This window comes from Ovis canadensis, chromosome 4 (assembly GCF_042477335.2).
Source record: "Ovis canadensis isolate MfBH-ARS-UI-01 breed Bighorn chromosome 4, ARS-UI_OviCan_v2, whole genome shotgun sequence".
In the NCBI taxonomy this organism is placed as follows: domain Eukaryota; kingdom Metazoa; phylum Chordata; class Mammalia; order Artiodactyla; family Bovidae; genus Ovis; species Ovis canadensis.
In genome coordinates, this window is record NC_091248.1 from 38,962,734 (window position 1) to 38,987,996 (window position 25,263).

Genomic DNA, 25,263 nt, shown 5'->3' on the forward strand with positions numbered 1-25,263 from the left:
TAAAGGGATAAATACTACAATTCTGGCATCATTAACACTGTCTTCAGCAGCACCACTAAGCTGTACGCTGAAATGTATATTTGAATTGGGATGAAATTCACAGTGGCATATGAGATATCTACACTCATTTACACTACACTCATTGAGTGTAGTAATATCCATACTCATTTGTGTTGATAAAGCCAAATCAGAATTTCTGTGTGTATTTTGTGCCTAAGAAGTTGGTGGACCTGAACAGATGATTAAGGAGAAAGAAACATGGGTTCTAGGCCTAACTGGGTTGTCCCTCACTGGGTTAGTAATTTTCCTTTGTCTCAGTCTTCATTTCTGAAAAACAAGGGTTTGGGCTAGATGGTTGCTTTCCAAATGTACTGGATCTTGAAAAAGCTTATCTCGTCCTAGCCAATCCTAAACATTGCTATTCAGCAGGACTATAAATCTATTATATATATATATATATATATATACATATATATATATATATATATAAAATTAAATACTCCAAGTAACTTATATAAACACTGGATTAGGTGTTGTTTGACTTCCTTGCTCCCCACTTCAAAAACTCAGAGGTATAGGAAGTGGTAGTTATCACATTGTTATTAATGTTCATTTACAAATGGCTATGCTGAGAGACTGGCCTATCATATCAACAGAAAAATCTAAGAAATAAAATCCTTTAAGGACACATTATTTCACTTTTATTTAACTAAATGACAAAATATACATTCATTAGTACATACTAACACATTGAAACCAACCGATAGAACATGGTAGTCATTAAAAGTGTGTGCCGTCTTGTTGAATGAAGCCTGAGGAGAGGGAAAACAGTTTTACTTTTCTACCCTCTAGCCTTATCTGTATTTATAGAATCTCTTTGCAACATGGTATTGTACGGTCTAGGAGCATGAAGACGTGTTATAAAAATCATGGAAATTCAGGCTTGATATGATCACAACTGTAAAGAATATAAGTATGGGCCCTATTAAAGAGATGAGTGATATAAAACAATACAATTTTATAACGCAGACACACCTTTGCTCATGCTCAAACAGCCACACACACAAGCACACTCACGCCCCCACAAATATGAACACATGCACACCCTCTTTGGAACACACGCTGTGTCACACTCTCAATTCTGGATTGAGTTTTTAGTTGATTAAACACATGAAAGTGCAACTATCCAAATAAACTCTCTTGGCAGTTATTGAAAGCCTTTTGAAGTAAGCCAGAATGCCTCTGCCGTCCATGTTCCCATATTGAATCAGTCCCTGTCACAGTGATAGCATGTTTATTTTTTGTGTTGGAACGTAGACTTCTTCTTTCATTGCACCAGCTCTGCGAAGATAAAAATAACAGTCAATAATGCAAGGTTCTCTGGGTTTGAAGACCTCCACTGTGGTGAAAACTTGGGCTCTAATTCTTTTTGCAGTCTATTTAAAAGATTAGGCTGCTACTTTGTAGCATTATTTTCAGACTTTTTCTCTCCCCACTAAAAGGGAAAATAGTTTCTTGCTCCTATGAAGTAGTAAAGCTTCTTAATACTTTGGTGATTCCCTCATTCCTTTTATGTTTCTGGGGCCATGTGGTCTGTTGAAGCTTGTCATTTGTAACAGGAACTGACTGGGAGAGACCCATGTGGGAAATGCTAAAGGTAATTTTGAAGATTTCCCCAAAACTTTGTTCCTTTCCTCAGAGCCCTTTACTGCTCAAAAGCAAAATATTTTGAAATACCAAATTTGGAACTTGAACTATAAAGTAAAACAAAGTGAAATATTTCCAAAAGTTAACTCATACACCCTGCAAAAAAGCACCCTCTTCCCCCAAAGTCCCTGCTTTGGATAATGGTATCAGCTGAAGTCTTGGCCCCTCATCCTGCCCAGTTGTTCTTCACATGCTGTGTTCCCTACAAAACAGCTCTTAGTTCTCATTCTCTGGGCTTGTCTCATAGCTGAGTAGGATTTTGTTGAATATAATCTGTTAATCTCCCTGCTTCCTCTTCCTCAAATCCTAACCCTGTTGAAACAGTCTTACTTCTAAAGTATGAATCTGATCTTGTCTTTAGAAACTTTGTAACTAGAATAACTAAGGAATGTTCTTCTCTTATGGTTATCAGCTCCTTTATAACCTATTTTAGACTCATATGCTATGATTTCCTTTAGCCTTTATTCAACCCCTCAGCTCCCTTTTAGGGACCCTGACCTTCTTACCATTCCCGAAATAGGCTCTGTTGTTGTCTGGGCTGTCTCCCTAGACATGGCATTCCCCTACCTCTCACATCATGACACCTCTGTCCCAGGCTGGCAAACTCCAGTTCAAGCTTCAGTATTCATCTAATGTCATATTTCCTGTGAGGCTTCCACATACCTCCCTCCTAGCGTACTCTGTTCATCCTCTATTCCAATGCAAATCATGCTACGGCTAGAATAATGAGTTGAATGCTGGCCACCCCGCCTCCTCGAAAGGTATATCCACACCCTAACCCCCTGAGCCTCTGAATGTCACCTCGTTTTGAAAAAGGCTCTTTGTAGACATAATTAGGAATCTTGAGATGAGATCATTATGGACTACACGAATGGGCTTTAAATCTGATTCAGGTGTCCTTATAGGACACATAGAGGAGAAACACACAAGGAGAAAGGGAGACTCTGTGAAGATGGAGTCAGAGATTGAATTGACCACAATGAGAAACTCCCGGAGCCACCAAAAGCTGTAGAGATCCCCCTGCCCCCTGCCCCGAGACTTGGGAGGGAGCATGACCCTATCAACCTCCTGATTTCTGGATTTTAACCTCCAGAACTGTGAGAGAATACATTTCTTTCTTTCTTTCTTTTTTTTTTTTTTATATATAGCCACCAAGTTTGTGCTAATTTGTTGCAGCAAACCTAGGAAACTAAGGATGGTTATTTATACATCTGCCTCAAACTAGATCTGGAAATCCTAGAGAAAAAACTCACCATAGGTTTTTTTGGTAATTAACAGACAGTTTGGGAGTGGTTTTAGGTTAATAGAAAAATTGAGCAGTAAGTACAGAGTGTTCTCATATACCCCTTCTCCTCCAGTTTCTTTTATTCTTAACACCTTCCCTTTGTGGTATATATTTATCACAATTAATGAGCCAACATGTATACATGATTATTGACTTAAATCCATAGTATGCATTAGGGCTCACTCTGTGTGTGGTATAGTCTATGAGTTCTAACAAATGTATAATAACATGTATCCACCATCATAGCATCTTACAGAATAGTTTCACTAAGAAGCTAAAATATAAAGCCCTAAAATGCTCTGATGCTCTACCTATTCATCCCTCCCTCTTCCCAAACCTTGATAACCATTGATGTTTTTACTGTCTCCACCTGTCTTTTCTAGATTGTCAGAGTTAGGATCACATAGTATATAGTCTTTTCAGATTGTCTCCAGTCACTTAACGATATGCACTCCTCTCTCTTCATGGCTTCATAGCTCATTTCTTTTCTCAGTGGCTGTTACTCAGGGTTTCTGGGTTGGTTCTGGGTTCTTCCTTGCTTTGATGTGATTTGTGTCATATCCTAAAGCCAAAGGACTAAGCGTGAGCTGATCATAAAAAGGACACAAACACATGCTGTCACATGAGAAAAAGGAGCCTTAAACCTCCAAAAGGTGTATAACTCATATTCATAGGTTGAATACATTTTGAGTTTTATAGTTGGTAACTTTGACTTATTTATAAACCAGTTGAAGAGTGACTCATGTAATATTTATGAATCCTACTTAGAGTCAGATTTTAGGTTATTCCCATGGCTGAATGGCTAGGATCAGCTACCCTTTTATTTTGCCCTCCCACCATCTCTTCTTTAAGAAAAGAGTATCCTTCAGTAGCATTTGGTATGTATGAACGAATGATATGAAGTGGAGGTTTTCGGTTCAGTTCAGTTGCTCAGTTGTGTCTGGCTCCTTGCGACCCCATGGACTGCAGCATGCCAGGCTTCCCTGTTCATCACCAACTCCTGGAGCCTACTCAAACTCATATCCATCGCGTTGGAAGATGCCATCCAACCATCTCATCCTCTGTTGTCCCCTTCTCCTCCTGCCTACAATCTTTCCCAGCATCAGGGTCTTTTCCAATGAGTTGGTTCTTTGCATCAGGTGGTCAAAGCATTGGAGTTTCAGCTTCAGCGGAGGTTTTAAGTCACAATAATTTTAAGAGGTCTTGGAATGAGAGATACTGGGTTGGCCTAAGTGTTCATTCAGGTTTTTTTTTTGTAAGCTGTTATGAAAAAATCCAGACAAATTTTTTGCCAAGCCAATACATATGAAAGAAGCTGGGTCCTGAGGTGATAGTTGTTAAAGGTGAGTGACAGAGATATGAGGGCTTGTTTTATTCTCTAAATTTGTGTGTTTGAATTTACTCATTTGAAAATAATATTGATGAAGAGAATTTCAACATAATTTTAGGCAATTATATTAATTGAATAGAACTTTTATCTTATCTCAAAGCAGAATTTTATATGCTGAAAAAAATTCTAAAAGACCAAGAATTTTGAAATGACTTAAGCTACTTAAGGATCTGAATGAAAAAAAATGTATACACACATACATATGTGGGGGGTATGTGTATTGAATATCTATAATATATTCTTAGAAAACATATTCCAATATAGTAACAATTAATAGGAAATATATTTGAATTATATCTATGAAAATACTAGAAAAAATGCTTGAACAAATACTGACAACAGATAATACATAGCCAAATGGAAACATTTTAGGTGCCAATTTAAATTCTAAAAAGCCAAATGTAGAAAATTTTTTTTACTATTAAAGAAAAGTTTCAAGAAAGGATATTTGAGCAGTTTCATAAAACTGTTATTTTATAATATGATTTTGGGTGCAGTTTATTTGTGATAATTTCAAGGAAGACAGAGGCAACAAATCTATCATGCAATGCACAGTAAAATTTATGTTAATGTAAATAAATATGGGTACATTACATATGTACAATTATGGATACATTACAAATGGGAAGGATTCCTCTATTCTTCCTTAACTATCTTCAATTAGGCTACAAATTCATATCATTCTCTTCTGAATAATGAAAAGTTCCCTTCAGAATGTCCCAAAAATATTGAACTGGAAAAAAGAAGACTAATATTTTGTTCACAATTTCAAATGGTTTTCAGCATAACGTCCTGAAACATAAACTTATTTTGATCAAACTAGTATTACTTGGCTTTGTTTTTAATAAATATATGTATACTTACACTAAGAAAATTCATTTAACGGGAGAGCAAAAGGAAAAAAATCCCAGCCTCTTGTTTTCAGAAAATATATTAGATGGCTCAAACATGGAATCTTGGTTCCCCATAGGTCTCCAGCCAGCCCTCCGAGTACCTCGAGCTGTGGTCTTCTGTTGCCTTCTCCCATTGTCTGTGATAAATATTTCTGGCACACTTATCATCTTTGGTAAAGTAAATTGTTGAAATCTGATTTACTGCCAGCTTTCTGGTGAAAATGCAAAAGAGCTGAAATCTGCGTTTTGGATTCACATTTTATTATTTGGTTGATGCTTTTCTTCTGCTTTGTAGCAGTGTTGTGATTTTGCTTGTTTCTAAGCTTCTTCAAATTTTGCTGCATATTTTGTCATTTGACTAATAGGAAAATGTTTGCTTCTTAGTCATCTTATGTGAGATGATTCATTTCTTCTCTTTTTGTTTGTTTTTGATTTTTTGATAACATCAGGCAATTTTAGTAGTATTTCTAAATTTATCATGCAGCTGTTAAAAAAATCCCCACTAGAATTCTAGCATGTGTGCTTTGGTGCTGTAATGAATGTGCCTATTTAAAAATTTTAAATTGATACTTCAATGTATACAGAATACATAAAGGAATCTCTAAATCCATTGCCGGTCCCAGGAGTCAGAGTAGGCTGCAAAAAATGACTGTTGTGGTACAGTTTTTATGAAGATTAGGATTTCAGGTAGTCACTAACTCTTTTTTGTTGGTTTTGTTTTGGTGCTATAATAATTTTCCCTTAGTCCCACACCACCTTCCTAGTCATTCATTTAGCTTAAATTTATGTATGTATTCAATTAACATTTTGTGACCACTGCTTATTTGCCATGCACTAGAGGTCCAGCCAGTCCATTCTAAAGGAGATCAGTCCTGGGTGTTCATTGGAAGGACTGATGCTGAAGCTGAAACTCCAATACTTTGGTCACCTCATACAAAGAGTTGACTCATTGGAAAAGACCCTGATGCTGGGAGGGATTGGGGGCAGGAGGAGAAGGGAACTGCAGAGGATGAGATAGCTGGATGGCATCACTGACTCTATGGACTAAGTTTGAGTGAATTTCGGAAGTTGGTGATGGACAGGGAGGCCTGGCGTGCTGCAATTCATGGGGCTGCAAAGAGTAGGACACGACTGAGCGACTGAACTGAACTGAGGTTAAACATTGGAACCATGAGATAAATAAGACATGATCATTACATAATAGTAGCTCATACATTGTGAGGAACATGTTTGTTCAAAAGGGAAAAAGAAACTTGTGTTAAGACAAAGAAAAATGAAAATAACATCTTTCTCTGACATAGGCACACCTGAAACAATGAAACTTTAATATTGACAGCTTTGGGGGGGGAAATGGACTTGCGGAAACATTTTAGATTGGGAGCAAACATTTGGATTTAAATACAAGGCTGTCTAGAACCCACTTAAGTTGAATGACAAGGGTTTCTGGTGACATTTTGCAGCAATCTGCAGGCAATGGTGCATATTTATAGTCTGGAGGTCATCAGGTGGAACTGCAGGGGGCTGGAGTGAAGACGGAGGAGAATTAGGAAACAAATGGAAAGTGAAACTACTTGAATATTTAGAAGTTGGAGTAGCTGAGACCTCCTATTGTTAATAGGGTGATAAGAATGACAGGCATAATAATGGGTATTTCATCTCACGTATCTGATAGTGTGGTGGTGGCTAAGCTGTAAGTGAGTAATAGTGTAAATATGATAAATGTTATTATAAATTAGTAGATTTAAAACTGTTTGATTGTACAATAGAATGGCTTTTATTCACCCTATATGAGCAATTAATGAATAAGCTATAATTTTTCATAGTTGTGTTTGGCATAGTCTGCTTCATCCAATTATAATAGTATGAATGAATAGTAGGTTTAGGATCATGGATAGTGAGACTTGGTATAACACTGACAAGGGTGCAAGTTTCTGTCATGTTAGTAAGATTAACCCTGCTGTTACTGGGATACCGTGTAAATTCAGGTACCCAGAAGTCGAATGGTGATCATCCTAGTTTGATGGTTAGGGCTGATGTTATTACTATTGGTACTGTTAGAGTAAATATTTCTGTAATAGTTCATAGGCTGGAGTATAATAGGTTAATGATAACAGCTATTATAAGTAATACTGATGTGGTAGCTTGTATTTGAAAATATCTAGTGCATGCTTTGAAAATATTTAGTGCCTCACAGGATAACTTTTTTTAATGTAGGAAAAATGGCCAGTGTGTTTATTTTGAAACTGATTCAGAGAAGTAGTCAGTTCAGTTCAGTTCAGTTGCTCAGTCGTGTCTGATTCTTTGTGACCCCATGGACTGACTGCAGCATGGCAGGCTTCCCTGTCCATCACCAACTCCTGGAGCTTGCTCAAACTCATGTCCATTGAGTCAGGGATGCCATCCAAACATCGCATCCTCTGTTGTCTCCTTCTCCTCCTGCCTCCAATCTTTGCCAACACCAGAGTCGTTTCCAATGAGTCAGTTCTTTGCAGCAGGTGGCCAAGGTATTGAAGCTTCAGCATCAGTCCTTCCAATGAATATTCAGGACTGATTTCCTTCAAGATGGACTGGTTTGATCGCCTTGCTGTCCAAGAGACTCTCAAGAGTCTTCTCTAACACCGCAGTTCAAAATCATCAATTCTTTAGCACTCAGCTTTCTTTATGGTCCAACTTTCACATCCATACATGACTACTGAAAAAACCATAGCTTTGACTAGACAGACCTTTGTCAGTAATGCCTTTTTGCTTTTTAATATGCTGTCTAGGTTTATCATAGCTTTTCTTCCACAGAGGGAGTGTCTTTTAATTTCATGGCCGCAGTCACCATCTGCAGCGATTTTGGAGCCCAAAAAAGTAAACTCTGTCACTGTTTCCATTTTTTCCCCATCTGTTTCCCATGAAGTGATGGGACCAGATGCCATGATCTTTGTTTTTTGAATGTTGAAATTTAAGCCAGTTTTTTCACTCACCTCTTTCACTTTCATCAAGAGACTCTTTAGTTCCTCTTTGCTTCCTGCCGTCAGGGTGGCATTGTCTCCATATCTGAGGTTATTGATATTTCTCCTGGCAGTCTTGATTCCAGCTTGTGCTTCATCCAGTCTGCCATTTTGCATGATGTACTTTGCATGTAAGTGAAATAAGCAGGGTGACAATATTCATCCTTGACATACTCCTTTCCCAATTTGCAGCCAGTCCATCATTTCATGCCTGGTTCTAACTGTTGCTTCTTGACCTGCATACAGATTTCTCATGAAGCAGGTGAGGTAATATGGTATTTCCATCTTTTTAAGAATTTTCCAGTTTGTTGTGATCCACACAAAGACTTTAGCATAGTAAATGAAGCAGAAGTAGATGTTTTTCTGAAATTCCCTTGTTTTTTCTATCATCCAATGATGTTAGCAATTTGAATTCTGCTTCCTCTGCCTTTTCTAAATCCAAACTTGAACATCTGGAAGTTTTTGGTTCACATACTGCTGAAGCCTAGCTTGGAGAATTTTTGAGCATTACTTTGCTAGCATGTGAAGTGAAGTCACTCAGTTGTGTCCGACTATTTGTGACCCCATGGACTGTAGCCTACCAGGCTCCTCTGTCCATGGGATTTTCCAAGCAAGGGTACTGGAGTGGGTTGCCATTTCCTTCTTCCAAGCCCAGGGATCAAACCCAGGTCTCCCATATTGCAGGCAGACGCTTTACCATCTGAGCCACAGGAAAGCCTAGAGTGTGAGATGAGTGCAATTGTGCAGCAATTTGAACATTCTTTGGTGTTGCCCTTCTTTGGGATTGGAATGAAAACTGACCTTTGCCAGTCCTGTGGCCACTGCTGAGTTTTTCCAATTTGCTACCATATTGAGTGCAGCACTTTCACACCATCATGTTTTAGGATTTGAAATAGCTCAGCTGGAATTCCATCACTTCCACTAACTTTGTTCATAGTGATGGTTCCTAAGGCCCACTTGACTTTGCATCCCAGGATGTCTGGCTCTGGGTGAGTGATCACACCATCGTGATTATCTGGGTCATGAAGATCTTTTTTGTATTGTTCTTCTGTGTGTTCTTGCCACCTCTTCTTAATATCTTCTGCTTCTGTTGGGTACATACAGTTTCTGTCCTTAATTGTGCCCATCTTTGCATGAGATGTTCCCTTGGTACCTCTAATTTTCTTGGTGAGATCTCTGGTCTTTCCCATTCTATTGTTTTCCTCTATTTCTTTGCATTGATCACTGGAGGAAGGCTTTCTTATCTCTCCTTGCTATTCTTTAGAACTCTCCATTCACAGGAGTGTATCTTTCCTTTTCTCCTTTGCCTTTCGCTTCTCTTCTTTTCTCAGCTATTTGTAAGGCCTCCTCCGACAACCATCTTGCCTTTTTGCGTTTCTTTTTCTTGGGAATGATTTTGATCACTGCCTACTGTACAGTGTCACGAACCTCTGTCCATAGTTCTTCAGTCACTCTGTCTATCAAATCTGATTCCTTGAATCTATTTGTCACTTCCACTGTAAAATCATAAGGGATTTGATTTAAGTCATACTTGAATGTTCTAGTGATTTTCCCTACTTTCTTCCATTTAAATCTGAATTTTGCAGTAGAGAGTTCATGATCTGAGCCACAGTCAGCCCCTGGTCTTATTTTTGCTGACTGTATAGAGCTCTTCATCTTCAGCTGCAAAGAATATAATCAGTCTGGTTTCGGTATTGACCATCTGGTGATGTCCATGTGTCATCTTGTGTTGTTGAAAGAGGGTGTTTGCCGACCAGTGCTTTCTCTTGGCAAAACTGTTAGCCTTTGCCCTGCATCATTTTGTACTCCAAGGTCAAACTTGCCTGTTACTCCAGGGGATCTCTTGACTACCTAGTTTGCATTCCAATCCCCTATGATGAAAATGACATCTTTTTGGGGGGTGTTAGTTCTGGAAGGTCTTGTAGTTCATCATAGAACCTTTCAAATTCAGCTTCTTAGGCATTAGTGGTTGGGGCATAGACTTGGATTACTGTGATATTGAACGGTTTGCCTTGGAAACGAACAGAGATCATTCTGTCATTTTTGAGATCATACCCAAGTACTGCATTTTGGACTCTTTTATTCACTATGAGGGCTACCCTATTCTAAGGGATTCTAGACCACAGTAGTAGATATAATGGTCATCTGAAATAAATTCTCCCATTCCAGTCCATTTTAGTTCACTAATTCCTAAACTGTTGACGTTCACTCTTGCCATCTCCTGTTTGACCACTTCCAATTTGCCTTGATTCATGGACCTAACATTCTAGGTTCCTATGCAATATTGTTCTTTACATCATTGGACTTTACTTCCATCACTAGTCACATCCCCAGTAGGGTGTTGTTTGTGCTTTGGCTCGATCCCTTCATTCTTTCTGGAGTTGTTTCTGCGCTCTTCTCTAGTGAGTGTATTGGGCACCTACTGACCCTGGGAATTCATCTTTCAGTGACCTCTCTTTTTGCCTTTTCATACTGTTCTTGGGGTTCTCAAGGCCAGAATACTGAAGTGGTTTGCCATTCCCTTCTCCAGTGGACCACATTCTGTCAGAATTGTACACCATGACCCATCCATCTTGCATGGCCCTACGTGGCATGACTCATAGTTTCATTGAGTTAGACAGTGGGAGCTGGTTATTACAATTATGGTTCCTGAGATAATGGTTGTTAGGATGATGATCAGAATGATGCAATTTGTTAGTATAGGAAGGAAAGGATATAAACCAACATTTTAGGGGTATGGACCAGATGGCTTATTTAGTTGACCTTGCTGTTGAGTCACTAAGTCATGTCTGACTTTGTGAACCCCCAGACTGGAGCCCACCAGGCTCCTCTGTCCATGGTATTCTCCAGGCAAGAATACTGGGGTAGATTGTCATTTCCTTCTCCAGGTGATCTTCCCAACCCAGAGATCAAACCGGCGCCTTCTGCACTGGTACGCTTATTCTTTACCACCGAGCCACCAGGGAAACCCCTTAACTGATCTTACTCTAGAATATAGTGTAATGTGATGGCATGAAGAATTCTGAATTAAGAGTTCAATTCTTACAATTCCAGAAAGAAGAGAATTTAAACGTTTATTATTTACTCTATCAAAACAACTCTTCTATCAGACATATTTGTTATTTTTTGGGAGGAATACTTAATGTTATAATAGGTAATGAGACCTGTCACATGCATAGGGCTAGCATTAGTGGTAAAAAAGATTTTTGAAATAAATGTATTAGTTGATCATATGGGAATTGTATCAAATTGAATTCATGGGAAATAAATTGTTAGTAGTATTGTTTTGATAATAAAATTGCGCATCGGTTTGGTTTATATGGGTTATGGAACACTCCTAGAAATAGGATTGTTGTGAAATGTTTAGTATGACGATGATGGCATTGTCTGCTGAGAAAAATATGGTGAATGGGCCTGCTGTGTATTCTATGGCTAGAAGAATGGGGGTAACAAGTATTAATATATAAATTGTAAACACCGTGTTAGGAAGAGAATTTGAACCTCCGGTTATAAAAGTTTGTTTCATGCAGACACACACTGAGTGATAGAACACACCCAGTGGGCAGGCAGTGGCTCTAATATTACTTACACTAAAGGTGATGTTTTTGGTAAACAGGTGGAGTTTGCATTTGCTGAGTTCCTTTTATCTTTTTAAATCTTTCATTGACTGCATGCTTGTGTTTAATAAATAACGTTGAATTGTATTTATTTATTGTTAATGCTTATGTTTAATAAATAATGAGTTGTATTTACTGTTAATTATCAGTGTGTTACTAGTTACTGATGCAAAGGTATGCAAGGAAAAATACTTCTTGTTACTCATATTAACATTATTGCCTCTGTCGGTCAATAGACTAGTAATGTATAAATCTTGAACTTGATTGACTTGTTGTTGGTTGTAAGGTAAAATTACTGTCGAGCTTGAGGTGGCAGCTCTTAAACCAACTATGGTGGTGTTTGTCTTTATTCTCTAGTTAAGGTTGTATCCATTTCTGAAAAGCTGTGCCTTTTAGATTAACATTTTAAAGTACTTTAATATTTATAATTTGTGGTAATTTTTAAAGTTGAACTGAAATTCTTTTCCTAGACAACTAACCATCACCAGGCACCTTAGGCTTGTCACCGTCACTTACAGATTTGCTCACTATTCTGCTATATAAATGCTGCTGCTGCTGCTGCTGCTGCTAAGTCGTGTCAGTCGTGTCCAACTCTGTGCGACCCCATAGACGGCAGCACAACAGGCTCCCCTGTCCCTGGGATTCTCCAGGCAAGGATACTGGAGTGGGTTGCCATTTCCTTCTCCAATGCATGTAAGTGAAAAGTGAAAGTGAAGTCGCTCAGTCGTGTCTGACTCTTAGCAACTCCATGGACAGTAGCCTACCAGGCTCCTTCATACATGGGATTCTCCAGGCAAGAGTGCTATATAGATGAGTCTGTTCTAAGAAACTGTTCATAAGTACCTCATCAATTTCAGGATGTTTAACTTTTCTCTGTTAAATGTTTGCAACTTAAATCATTATGAGAAGGATACAAGTGGTAAACTTTGCTTTTTGCTACTCTTAATGTTTCTTTCATCATTCCCTTAGTACCATCATTTCAGTTCAGTTCAGTCACTCAGTTGTGTTCAAGTCTTTTCAACCCATGGACTGCAGCACACCAGGCCTCACTGTCTATCACCAGCTCCTGGAGTTTACTCAGACTCATGTCCATTGAGTTGGTGATGCCATCCAACCATCTCATCCTCTGTTGTCCCCATCTTCTCCAGCCTTCAATCTTTCCCAGCATCGGGGTCTTTTCCAATGAGTCAGTTCTTCACATCAGGTGGCCAAAGTATTGGAGTTTCAGCTTCAGCATCAGTCCTTCCAATGAATATTAAGGACTGATTTCCTTTAGGATGGACTGGTTGGATCTCCTTGCAGTCCAAGGGACTCTCAAGAGTCTCCTCCAACACCACAGTTCAAAAACATTAATTCTTTGGTGCTCAGCTTTCTTCATAAGTCCAACTCTCACATCCATACATGACTACTGGAAAAACCATAGCCTTGACTAGATGGACCTTTGTTGGCAAAGTAATGTCTCTGCTTTTAAATATGTTATCTAGGTTGGTCATAGCTTTTCTTCCAGGGAGCAAGCATTTTAATTTCATGGCTGCAGTCAACATCTACAGTGATTTTGGAGCCCCCCAAAATAAAGTCTCTCACTGTTTCCATTGTTTCCTCATCTATTTGGCATGAAGTAATGGGACCAGATGCCATGATTCTTGGTTTTCTAAATGTTGAGTTTTAAGCCAACTTTTTCACTCTCCTCTTTCACTTTCATCAAGAGGCTCTTTAGTTCTTCTTCCCTTTCTGCCATAAGGGTGGTATCATCTGCATATCTGAGGTTATTGATATTTCTCCCTGCAATCTTGATTCCAGCCTGTGCTTCATCCAGTTCAGCATTTCTCATGATGGACTCTGCATATAAGTTAAATAAGCAGGGTGACAATATACAGCCTTGATGTACTCCTTTCCCGATTTGAAACCAATCTTTTGTTTCATGTCCGGTTCTGTTTCTTCTTGACCTGCATACAGATTTCTCAGGAGGCCAATTAGGTGTCTGGTATTCCCTTCCCTTTAGGAATTTTCCACAGTTTATTGTGATCCACACAGTCAAAGGCTTTGGCATAGTCAATAAAGCAGAAATAGATGTTTTTCTGGAACTCTCTTGCTTTTTCTATGATCCAGCAGATGATGGCAATTTGATCCCTGGTTCCTCTGCCTTTTATAAATCCAGCTTGAACATCTGGAAGTTCATAGTTCACAAACTGTTGAAGCCTGGCTTGGAAAATTTTGAGCATTACTTTGCTAGCGTGTGAGATGAGTGCAATTGTGCAGTAGTTTGAACATTCTTTGGCGTTGCTTTCTTTGGAATTGGAATGAAAACTGACCTTTTCCAGTCCTTGCCCATTGCTTAATTTTTCCCATTTGCTGGCATATTGAGTGCAGCACTTTCACAGCATCATCTTTTAGGATTTGAAACAGCTCAGCTGGAATTCACTGGAATTCACTACCTCCTGCGGAGGTACGGTCAGCAGCTGGAAATCACTTCCACTAGCTTTGTTCATAGTGATGCTTCCTAAGGCCACTTCACTTCACATTCCAGGATGTCTGGCTCTAGGTGAGTGATCACACTGTCGTGCTTATCTGCGTCATGAAGATCTTTTTTGTATAGTTCTTCTGTGTGTTCTTGCCACCTCTTCTTAATATCTTCTGCTTTTATTAGGTCCAAGCCATTTCTCTTCTTTATTGTGCCCATCTTTGCATGAAATATTCCCTTGGCATCTCTTATTTTCTTAAAGAGACCTCTAGTCTTTCCCATTCTATTGTTTTCCTCTATTTCTTTGCATTGATCACTGGAGGAAGGCTTTCTTATCTCTCCGTGCTATATTTTGGAACTCTGCATTCAAATGGGTATATCTTTCTTTTTCTCCTTTGCCTTTTGCTTCTTTCTTTTCTCAGCTATGTGTAAGGCCTCCTCAGACAACCGTTTTGCCTCTTTGACTTCTTTTTCTTGGGGATGGTCCTGATCCCTGCCTCCTGCGCAGTGTCACAGGAGCAGTGGGTGCACGGCGCGGGAGTGGTGGCTGCATGGCACTGGAGAGACTGTGAGGAGATACCCCATGTCCAAGGGCAGAGAAGCCCCAGCAATATGGTAGGAGGGGCAAAATTGCATTTAGAATGAAACCCCACAACTGCCAGAGATGCTCAGAGAGCTCAAACAAACCTTGTGCCCACCAGGACCCAGAGACCCCACAAAGACTGAGACAGAACTGTGTTTGAGTGTCTCCTGCGGAGGTACAGGTCAGCAGTGGACTATCGCAGGGTCAGGGGCTCTGGGGACAGCAGATCTGAGTATGGCATAGGCCCTCTTGGAGGAGGTTGCCATTAATTCCACCATAGAGCTGCCAGAACTTACACAGGACTGGGGAAACAGACTCTTAGAGAGCATAAACAGAACCTGGTGCACACCAGGACCCAGGAGAAAGGAGCAGTGCCCCACAAGTGACTGACCCAGACTTGCCCATGAGTGTCCAGGAGTCTCCAGTGGAGGCGTGGGTCGGCGGTGGCCCTCTGCAGGGTTGGGAACACTGAGTGCAGCAGTGCATGCATGGGACCTTCTGAAGGAGATCTCCATTATCTTCATTACCTCCACCATAGTTTGGCCCCAAGTAAATAATAGGGAGGGAACACAGCCCTACCCATCAGCAGAAAATTCATTAAAGTTTTACTGAGCATGGTCCCGCCCATCAGAACAAGACCTAGTTTCCCCCTCAGTCAGTCTCTCCTATCAGGAAGCTTCCATAAGCCTCTTATCCTTCTCCAGAAGAGGGCAGACAGAATGAAAACCACAGTCACAGAAAACTAACCAATCTGATGACATGGAACACAGCCTTGTCTAACTCAATGAAACTATGAGCAAAGCCATATTGGGCCACCCAAAATGGACGGGTCATGGTGCAGAGTTCTGACAAAACGTGGTCCACTGGAGAAAAGAATGGCAAACCACTTCAGTATTCTTGCCTTGAGAACCCCATGAACAGTATGAAAAGGCAAAATGATAGGACACTGAAAGATGAACTCCCCAGGTCAGTAGGTGCCCAATATGCTACTGAAGATCAGTGGAGAAATAATTCCTGAAAGAATGAAGGGATGGAGGCAAAGCAAAAACAATACCCAGTTGTGAATATGACTGGTGATGGAAGTAAAGTCTGATGCTGTAAAGAGCAATATGGCATGGGAACCTGGAATGTTAGGTGCATGAATCAAGGCAAACTGGAGGTGGTCAAACAGGAGATGGCAAGAGTGACCATCGACATTTTAGGAATCAGTAAACTAAAATGGACTGGAATGGGTGAATTTAACTCAGATGACTGTTATATCTACTACTGCGGGCAAGAATCCCTTAGAAAAATGGACCCCATCATAGTCAACAAAAGAGTCTGAAATGCAGTACTTGGATGCAATCTCAAAAATGAAAGAATGATCTCTGTTCATCTCCAAGGCAAACCATTCAATATCATAGTTATCCAAGTCTATGCCCCAACCAGTAATGCTGTAGAAGCTGAAGTTGAACAGTTCTATGAAGACCTACAAGACCTTCTAGAACTAACAGCGAAAAAAGATGTTCTTTTTCATTATAGGGGACTGGAATGCAAAAGTAGGAAGTCAAGAAATACCTGGAGTAACAGGCAAATTTGGCCTTGGAGTACAGAATGAAGCAGGGCAATTAGTGCCATAGGGTATTTTAAATTTCTGTCTTCTATACTTTAAATGTTGAGTAAATGTTTTATTTAACTGGCTTATACTCACTCTTCCCTGGTGGCTCAGACAGTAAAGCATCTGCCTACAATGCGGGAGACCCGGGTTCGATCCCTGGTTTGGGAAGATCCTTTGGAGAAGGAAATGGCAACCCACCCCAGTATCCTTGCCTGGAAAATCCCATGGACGGAGGAGCCTGGTTGGCTACTGTCCATGGGGTCGCAAAGAGTCGGACATGACTGAGCAACTTCACTTAATACTCACAGAATGGGGAGTGTTGGGCTAGATTTAGTTCGAAGTACTAATAAATTACAAAATCTAGGTGTAAACTAGGTGCTTTATTAAAGCTGTGATTTGATTTATCAATTTGTTGAGCCTCGTCTCTTATATGATTAGAAAGTTGTTATAATACTTGGAGCGTGACAGACGGTGTGTGTGTGTTTCATAGTCTTATTCATTAAGCACTTCTATTCTTAATTTACTACTACATCCTCCTTTGGTTTTTAGTTTTCATAAAAACTTTTGAGTGGAGAGAAATATATTCTTAAAGTAGAAAATGTAGCCCATTTTTTCTGACCCATAGGTTACACCCTAATCTAATGTCTTTATGTGTAATAATTATGCTTACTTTTATCTCTTTTAGGATTTAGACTGAATGTAGTATGTAGACTGAATTAGCAAGAGTTGGTGAGGTTTATTGGGTTTTATTGATTATAGAAATGGCTCCTCTAGAGTGGTATGAAGCACTGCCAAGTCGTTTGAGTTTTCAGCTGTTGCTAGTAATACTCTGGCCAATAATGTTGTTTATTATTATTATTCTTTGAGTTGAGGGCTAAGCATAGTGGATTATCTAATCCCAGTGTGAGTCTTAACTGTTGTGTAATCAGGAAGTAGTAAAGTCACTTTCATAGTAGATTTTTATTTTAGTTAATGGCTTTTTACAACTTAAAGTTTATTTTACATCACTTTTTAACATGCTTTGTGCTGAATTTCTATTAGCTTGGGCTAATCATTTGACCACAGTGGCTGGCATGAAATTTACCGACACTAGTTGGTATAACTTAGTCAAACTTTCATTTATGGCTTAATTTTTATCACTGCTGTTTCCCGTGGAGGGTGTGGCTAAGCAAAGTGTTATGAGCTGCTAATAGAAGTGTGCTTGATGACTGCTCCTTTTAATCTTAATGATTTAGAGGGCATTCTCATGGGGCCTGGATGATTGGGTGTGTAATTTTATTTAAAACCAGTAGAAAGGCTGGGCCCAAAACATATGTGTTTATAGAGTCAGTAAACTCATCTAGGCGTTTTCAGTGGCTTGCTTTAGGTTTTAAACTACCTTAACAAGCTGTTCTTAACAATGAGAAGTAATATGTTTATAGTAGTTTTAAGGGATTTGTATGGAATTAAATGTTAAAAAAAATTTTAAATGGTCAGTAGATCTAGGGAGATCTCTGTCTATATAAATGTTAGATAAGTACCTCATTGGGTCTAGTTTTGAGGATTAAGTTATTCATTTTTATTAGGTAGATGGCTGCATTCTATGTATTTTAATTTTTTCCTTGTTTAGTGGGGGTTGTGGGGGTTTGTTAAACAGGTCACTTACCTGTTCAGTGTGTGCATACATGTGTACGTGTGTGTTCATGTGTCAGTAATTTCCTTATGTCCCATAACCACTGACTGAATAACAGCTTATGGTTGGTGATGTTGGTAAATAATACTAAAATCCAACTACAATTTATTTGGCTGTGTTAAGGCCATAGATGGAAATAGCAGATGTCAGTTGCTCACATTTGTATCTTTCAGTGAAAATGGTCATTTGCGGAGGGCTATGCCATGTCTAATGCGGCGATAAAAATGTCTGACCCTTTGCCTCAAGTTGAGAAGCTGAGCTCCAGATATCCATGTAGGATTTATTGAGGCCTCAGTTGCATGACAGGTCAACATCTCTGTCTGTCCAATGCTGTCTTTCCCACTTCTTCACAGACATCTCCACAGAGCTCTTCCTGGTACACATTTAGAACACAGCCTTTTTTTTTCTTCAGTTTGTCTCCAGAGAACCAAACCTAAGATCATATCAGAAATAGTCCTAGGAAGTCAAGTATAAAGTGAAAACTTTAGTGCTGAACTGTTCAGTGCCTAGAGGGTAATAAGGACACAATCATCAATGTTAGGATGGATGTGGAAAGCCTCTGGCATTCTCTAGTTCAGAATTAAGCATTCACTGGTGATGAACTGGTAAGGTCCAGTATCAGCAATAATATTTCTGGCACATAGGAGGGATGAACAAATTAGTTAATGGCAATGCCTGTAGAACTGGACATGGAACAATAGACTGGTTCCAAATCGGGAAAGGAGTATATTGTCAAGGCTGTATATTGTCACCCTGCTTATTTAACTTATATGCAGAATATATCATGAGAAATGCTGGACTGGATGAAGCACAAGCTGGAATCAAGATTGCCGGGAGAAATACCAATGATCTGAGATATGTAGATGACACCACCCTAATGGCAGAAAGGGAAGAAGAACTAAAGAGCCTCTTGATGAAAGTGAAAGAGGAAAGTGAAAAAGTTGGCTTAAAATTCAACATTCAGAAAGCTAAGATCATGGCATCCAATCCCATTACTTCATGGCAAATAGATGGAGAAACAATGGAAACAGAGACAGACTTTATTTTGGGGGGCTCCCAAATCACTGCAGATGATGACTGCAGCCATGAAATTAAAACATGCTTGCTCCCTGGAAGAAAAGCTATGGCCAACCTAGACAGCATATTAAAAAGCAGAGACATTACTTTGCCAACAAAGGTCCATCTAGTCAAAGCTATGGTTTGTCCAGTAGTCATGTATGGATGTGAGAGTTGGACTATAAAGAAAGCTGAGCACTGAAGAATTGATGCTTTTGAACTGCAGTGTTGGAGGAGATTCTTGAGAGTCCCTTGGACTGCAAGATCCAACCAGTCCATCCTAAAGGAGATCAGTCCTGAATATTCATTGGAAGGACTGATGTTGAAGCTGAAGCTCCAATACTTTGGTCACCTGATGTGAAGAGCTGACTCATTTGAAAAGACCCTGATGCTGGGAAAGATTGAAGACAAGAGGAGGAGGAGACAATGGACGATGAGATGGTTGGATGGCATCATCGACTCAATGGACATGAGTCAGTAAGCTCTGGGAGTTGGTGATGGACAGGGAGGCCTAGCATGCTGCAGTCCCTGGGGCTGCAAAGAGTTGGACACAACCAAGTGACTGAACTGAACTGAAAGCCTATAGAAAGAAATGGCTCTTGATGAGTTCCATTTGATTTATTGTCAAGAGAAAATGTTAGGCTCAGAGTAATTATTCCCAAATTGATTGCAAGATATAAAAGCTGCAGGGCATCAGTTGCATTTAAAGAAATCCTAATCTCATGATGTGGGAGGAAGAGGTAGCGGAGGATAAGGTACATGACTCTATCCTAAAGATAACAGAGCTGTAGGTGAGTTTACATTCTCACCCAGCAGTCTTCTGCGCTAAGATCAGAGCCCAAATAAGAAAAGAGGGGACCCTAAGATACGGAATGAGGATTTCTGAATGAATGCTGTTGAGAACTTCACAGCCCCAAATTCTCCTGAGCCTGCTGGACCTGAAAAATTGACCATATACTCTTTTTATTAGAATTCAATGGCTTCCCTGGTTTGAGGACTATGTAGATGCCTCAAGACACTTTGCAAGATGGTGCTTCTGTCCCCAGTGATCTCCTCCCACCTACCACCATAGCAACCATTTCAATAACCATATCAAAAAGAAAAAACTCAAATCCCAGCAGAGCCTGAACAAGAATGAGCCTGGTCTGCCAGGGAAAGAGGTGGATTCTATCCTGACGGATACTAAAGGCGCTGCAGGATCTGGCTGATACATATCAGCAAGAGCAGGAAGACAGTGGGACTGGATTGTGAGATGTACTCAGGGAAGCAGAAATAAATCTGATCAGGAAAGGTTATTGATGTGGGCTACTTTTCCAGAAAATAAGATTTAAAAGTCTGACAAGGGTCCTTGGTGATAGTACTAATACATGGCTAAGGTGACTCTTGAAATTTGTAAAAAGGATGGTCTTCCTTAGTTAAAAAGTGTTCGTTTCTCAACCATGACCAACTCTCTGTGACCCCATGGACTATCGCCCACCAGATTTCTCTGTCCATGGAATTCTCCAGGCAAAAGTTTTTGGAGCGGCCATTTCCTTCTCCAGGGTATCTTCCTGATTCAGGGATTGAACTCGGGTCTCCTGCATTGCTGGAAGATTCTTTTGTAAAGTATAAATGTCAGAAATGCTGTACCTGGTAGTGGAGTAAGGGTTTAAAAGGCTCCAGATAAACTTTCTAGAGTAGATGTACTCCCTTAGGCTGGAATAGGTTCCAGGGGAGGGCCAAGGGAACATTCCATTTACCAAAGCAGTTAGAAATGCCCAGTGAGAGGAGCAGCAGCATCAGTGGGAAGTTCAGTGAAGGATTTCTCCTGTAGGCAGTAGCTGATGATAGAAATTCTGCTCCTCTCTGGGCTTCATGATGGTGCTGGTGATGATAGGATGCTAGAATGAGGTGGCTGCACTTCACTGTGAGAAGCAATGGTGAATGTACTTTACACAGTAAGGCGCACAATGAGATTGTAGCCAGGGCTACTGTGAGAGAGGTATGGAGAATGCTAACGAAACAGTTTTCGTGAAATGAGTGAAAGTTGTTCAGTCGTGTCCTACTCTTTGCGACCCCATGGACTATACAGTCCATGGAATTCTCCAGGCCAGGATCCTGGAGTGGGTAACTGTTCCCTTCTCCAGGGGATCTTCCCAACCCAGGGATCGAACCCAGGTCTCCCACATTGCAGGCGGATACTTTACCAACTGAGCCACCAGGGAAGCCCAAACACAATATTCAGTTCACTTCAGTCATTCAGTGACTCTATGACCCCATGGACTGCAGCACGCCAGGCCTCCCTGTCCATCACCAACTCCTGGAGTCTACCCAAACTCAGGTCCATTGAGTTGGTGATGCCATCCAACCATCTTGTCCTCTGTCATCTCCTTCTCCTCCTGCCTTCAATCTTTCCCAGCATCAAGATCTTTTCCAATGAGTCAGTTCTTTGCATCAGGTGGCCAAAGTATTACTGTAGACTAAATAGGCATCCAAAAAGGGTATGTCTTGGTTTTACAGTGTAAACTAATTGAGGGAAGGGGCTCAATATATGGCAGAAAATACAGTCTGAATTTATTTGTACACCATGTTAATGCCCACTAGAGAGCATGAACCTCAGAAGAGAGACTAAGTAAAAAGGTAGAAAGAATACCTTCCCAGTGCGGGTAGTGGTAAAGAACCTGCTTGCCAACACAGGAGAGATAAGAGACGCAGGTTGGACCCCTGGGTTGGTAAGATCCCCTGGATGAGGACATGGTAACCCACTCCAGTATTCTTGCTTGGAGAATCGCATGGACAGAGGAGCCTGGCAGGCTATAATCCATAGGGTTGCAAAAAGTTAGACATGACTGAAGCAATTTAGCATGCGTGCAATGACTAAAACTGAAAGACAGCCAGTTGCTGTCATTGATCAGCCCCGTACTGGGACAAGGGGAGCATAATAGAGATGCTATGGTGGCAGAGAGGGAGGTTATACACAGACAATCTCGGTAAGGCAGTTCTAGTTACTGCCCCTGCTGTATGTTTAACTGGCCGAAATAGATGCCATTACTGAACCTCTGATATGATGCCAACCCTAAAGAAAACTAGGCAACCACTTCGTGGAGAGTTAATTGTACTTGACATCTCCAAGCTAGAAAGATGAGTGAGTAAAATTCATACACTGATTATACATTTGCCTTTCTTACCCACAAAGACTTGGCCACCCTTTCTATCTGAAAACACACACAAAAATGTTTTATCTACTGGCACGACATCCTGCATGTCTATGCCTTGAACAAAGGCACTAGCTTTATTAGCATCCAAGATATGGCAGTGGGCACACGACCATGGGATCCACTGAGCCTATAATATATAAACCACCTGGAAGTTACTGACCTGCTGAATGGCAGAATGAGTCTGACCACATATGCATCAATTTGGTCTGCGAGTGTATTAATTTGCTTTGTTGTTGAGTTGCTAGGTCATGTCTGACTCTCTGCAACCCAATGACCTGCAGCACGTCCTTCACTATCTCCTAGAGTTTGCTCAAACTCACATCCATTGAGTTGATGGTGCCATCCAACCATCTCATCCTCTGTCGCTCCCTTCTCCTCCTGCCTCATCTTTCCCAGCATCAGAGTCTTTTCCAATGAGTTGACTCTTTACATCTGGTGGCCAAAGTATTGGAGCTTCAGCATCAGTCCTTCCAATGAATATTTAGGACTGATTTCCTTGTCTCTGTGGTCATAAAAAATGCCACAGGCTAAGTGGCTTAAATAACAGACATTTATTTTATCTCTGTTCTAGAGGATAGAGGTCAAAGATAAAGGCAGGTTCTATTTCCCCTGAGGCCTCTTCCTTGGCTTGCAGATGGCAGCCCTCTTGATATGTTTTCACATAGTTAATCCCTCTGCCCAAGCACAGCCTTAGTGTTACTCTTTTAATTTCCTCTTTTAATAAGGACACCAAGTTGGATGGGCCTCTTTTTACCTTAATCATCTCTTTAAAGCTCCACTCTCCAAATATAGTCATATTATATGATACTAGGGTTCATAACTTTAAAATAGGAATTTGGGAAGTCAGTCCTAAAGGTAATCAACCCTGAATGTTCACTGAAAGGACTGGTGCTGAAGCTCCAATACTTTGGCCACCTGATGTGAAGAGCCAGCTCACTGGAAAAGACCCTGATGCTGGGAACCATTGAGGGCAGGAGGAGAAGGGGGTGACAGAGGATGAGACGGATGGATGGCATCATCAGCTCAATGAACATGAGTTTGAGCAAACTCTGGGATATAGTGAAGGACAGGGAAACTTAGCGTGCTGCAGTCCATAAGGTTGCGGAAAGTCAGGCGTGACTTAGCAACTGAAAAACAACACAGTTCAGCTTGTAACAGAGAAGGAAGGGTGCCGTCCTCCAGAACACAGTATATACCTTGAGTGAAGGAACTTTATATGTTGGTTTGTCTTCAAGATCTCAAACACTTGAGACCAGGAACCAAAGAGTTGGAAGTATCAGTAGCCCCAGTTACTGTCACTCCCAAGAACCCACTAGGAAAGTTTGAGCTTCTTGTCTTATCAAGGACACAGTAAGAGCCCCACTCAACTTTCAACCCTCCAGTGACTTCATACTCCTCACACCAAGGAAAAATCAGGAAAAACAGGGAATCACCATCCCAACAGGTATCTTGGCAAGATGCCTGCCCTGATCATCTGCAAAATGGCACTAAACATACGTTGTGCTCAAGTGACTCACTGGGGTATGTCTCTGCTTCCGTGACCAGTTTTAATAATAATGAACAAGCATAGCAGCCATTGTCTGAGAAGAGCATGCTAACTAGGGACTCGGATCCTTCAAGGACAAAGATCTCATTCACTCTACCAAGAAAACCACCTAGCAAGTAAGGAGGTTAGCTGAGAATGAGGAAAACCTGGAAAGTGTGGTGGAGCAGGGTGATGAGTTTTAGTTACTACTAAGTGATCACATGAGGCAGCAGTGGTTCATCCCATGGCTTTTGTAAGTTTCCCAGGAAAGGTCAATAAGAGCCCTGAAGGAGTTGTTTCCAGAGATGGACAACTAATTCGAAGATACAGGTGGATCTACGCCACTTGGTCATGGTGGTGGTTTAGTCACTAAGTTGTGTCCAACTCTTATGACCCCAGGAACTGTAGCCTGCCAAGCTCCTCTGTCCGTGGGATTCCCTGGGCAAGAATAGTAGAATGGGTTGCCAGTTGCTTCTCCAGAAGATTTTCCCAACCCAGTGATCGAACCTGGGTCTCCTACACTGCAGGCAGACTCTTTGCTGATTGACCTGTCCAGGAAGCCCATACCACTTGGTAGTAGACTCTAATCATTACATGATGATTCCCTCAGATGCCGCCTTTAGGGCTGACACACCAACTCCAGCTGCAGGAAAAAAAAAAAAAAACAACAGACTGCTAAGAGCTCACTGATAGACCCTTTACTGTGAATTTCTTCAATAGCCACAGGGAGCACGTTCCCCTCAGTGATAAATTATTCCAGGGAGGCAGTCTTTAGCCAGTGCCCATGAAAATGCAAAGCTGTTTCCTTCCCTTAATTTGGGATAGCTTTGAAGGACTGTCCCAGCAGCTAGACTTCTATAGGGTCCACTGAGAGCTCAGGTGCAGCCTCATTGTGGCCCAGCCTCTCCCTCAACCCGATCCTGCTTCATCAGTGTCTCCGCAAGTGTCCTGAGAGCACGCCACAATGGGTCTTCTCTGTGAAGCCACCACCCTGAATGTTTCCAGGATATCCGATCTAAAACATTCCACCCTCAGCCTTTCACCATATATCTTAGCTTTCTTTCAGAGCAATTAATATTATTGGTAGTAACTATACATGTATGAGTATTCATTTATTTCTATATCAACTACTAACATGATTGAGGGCAGGACACATACATAACTATTTTGTCCACTCCTGTATCCCCTTATATGTGGTACATAATTGGTGCTTATTAAATAGTTCTTTCTACCACTAATCAAACTGGATAACATGAACTGTTATTTTTAAGTCCTCTGTTAGTA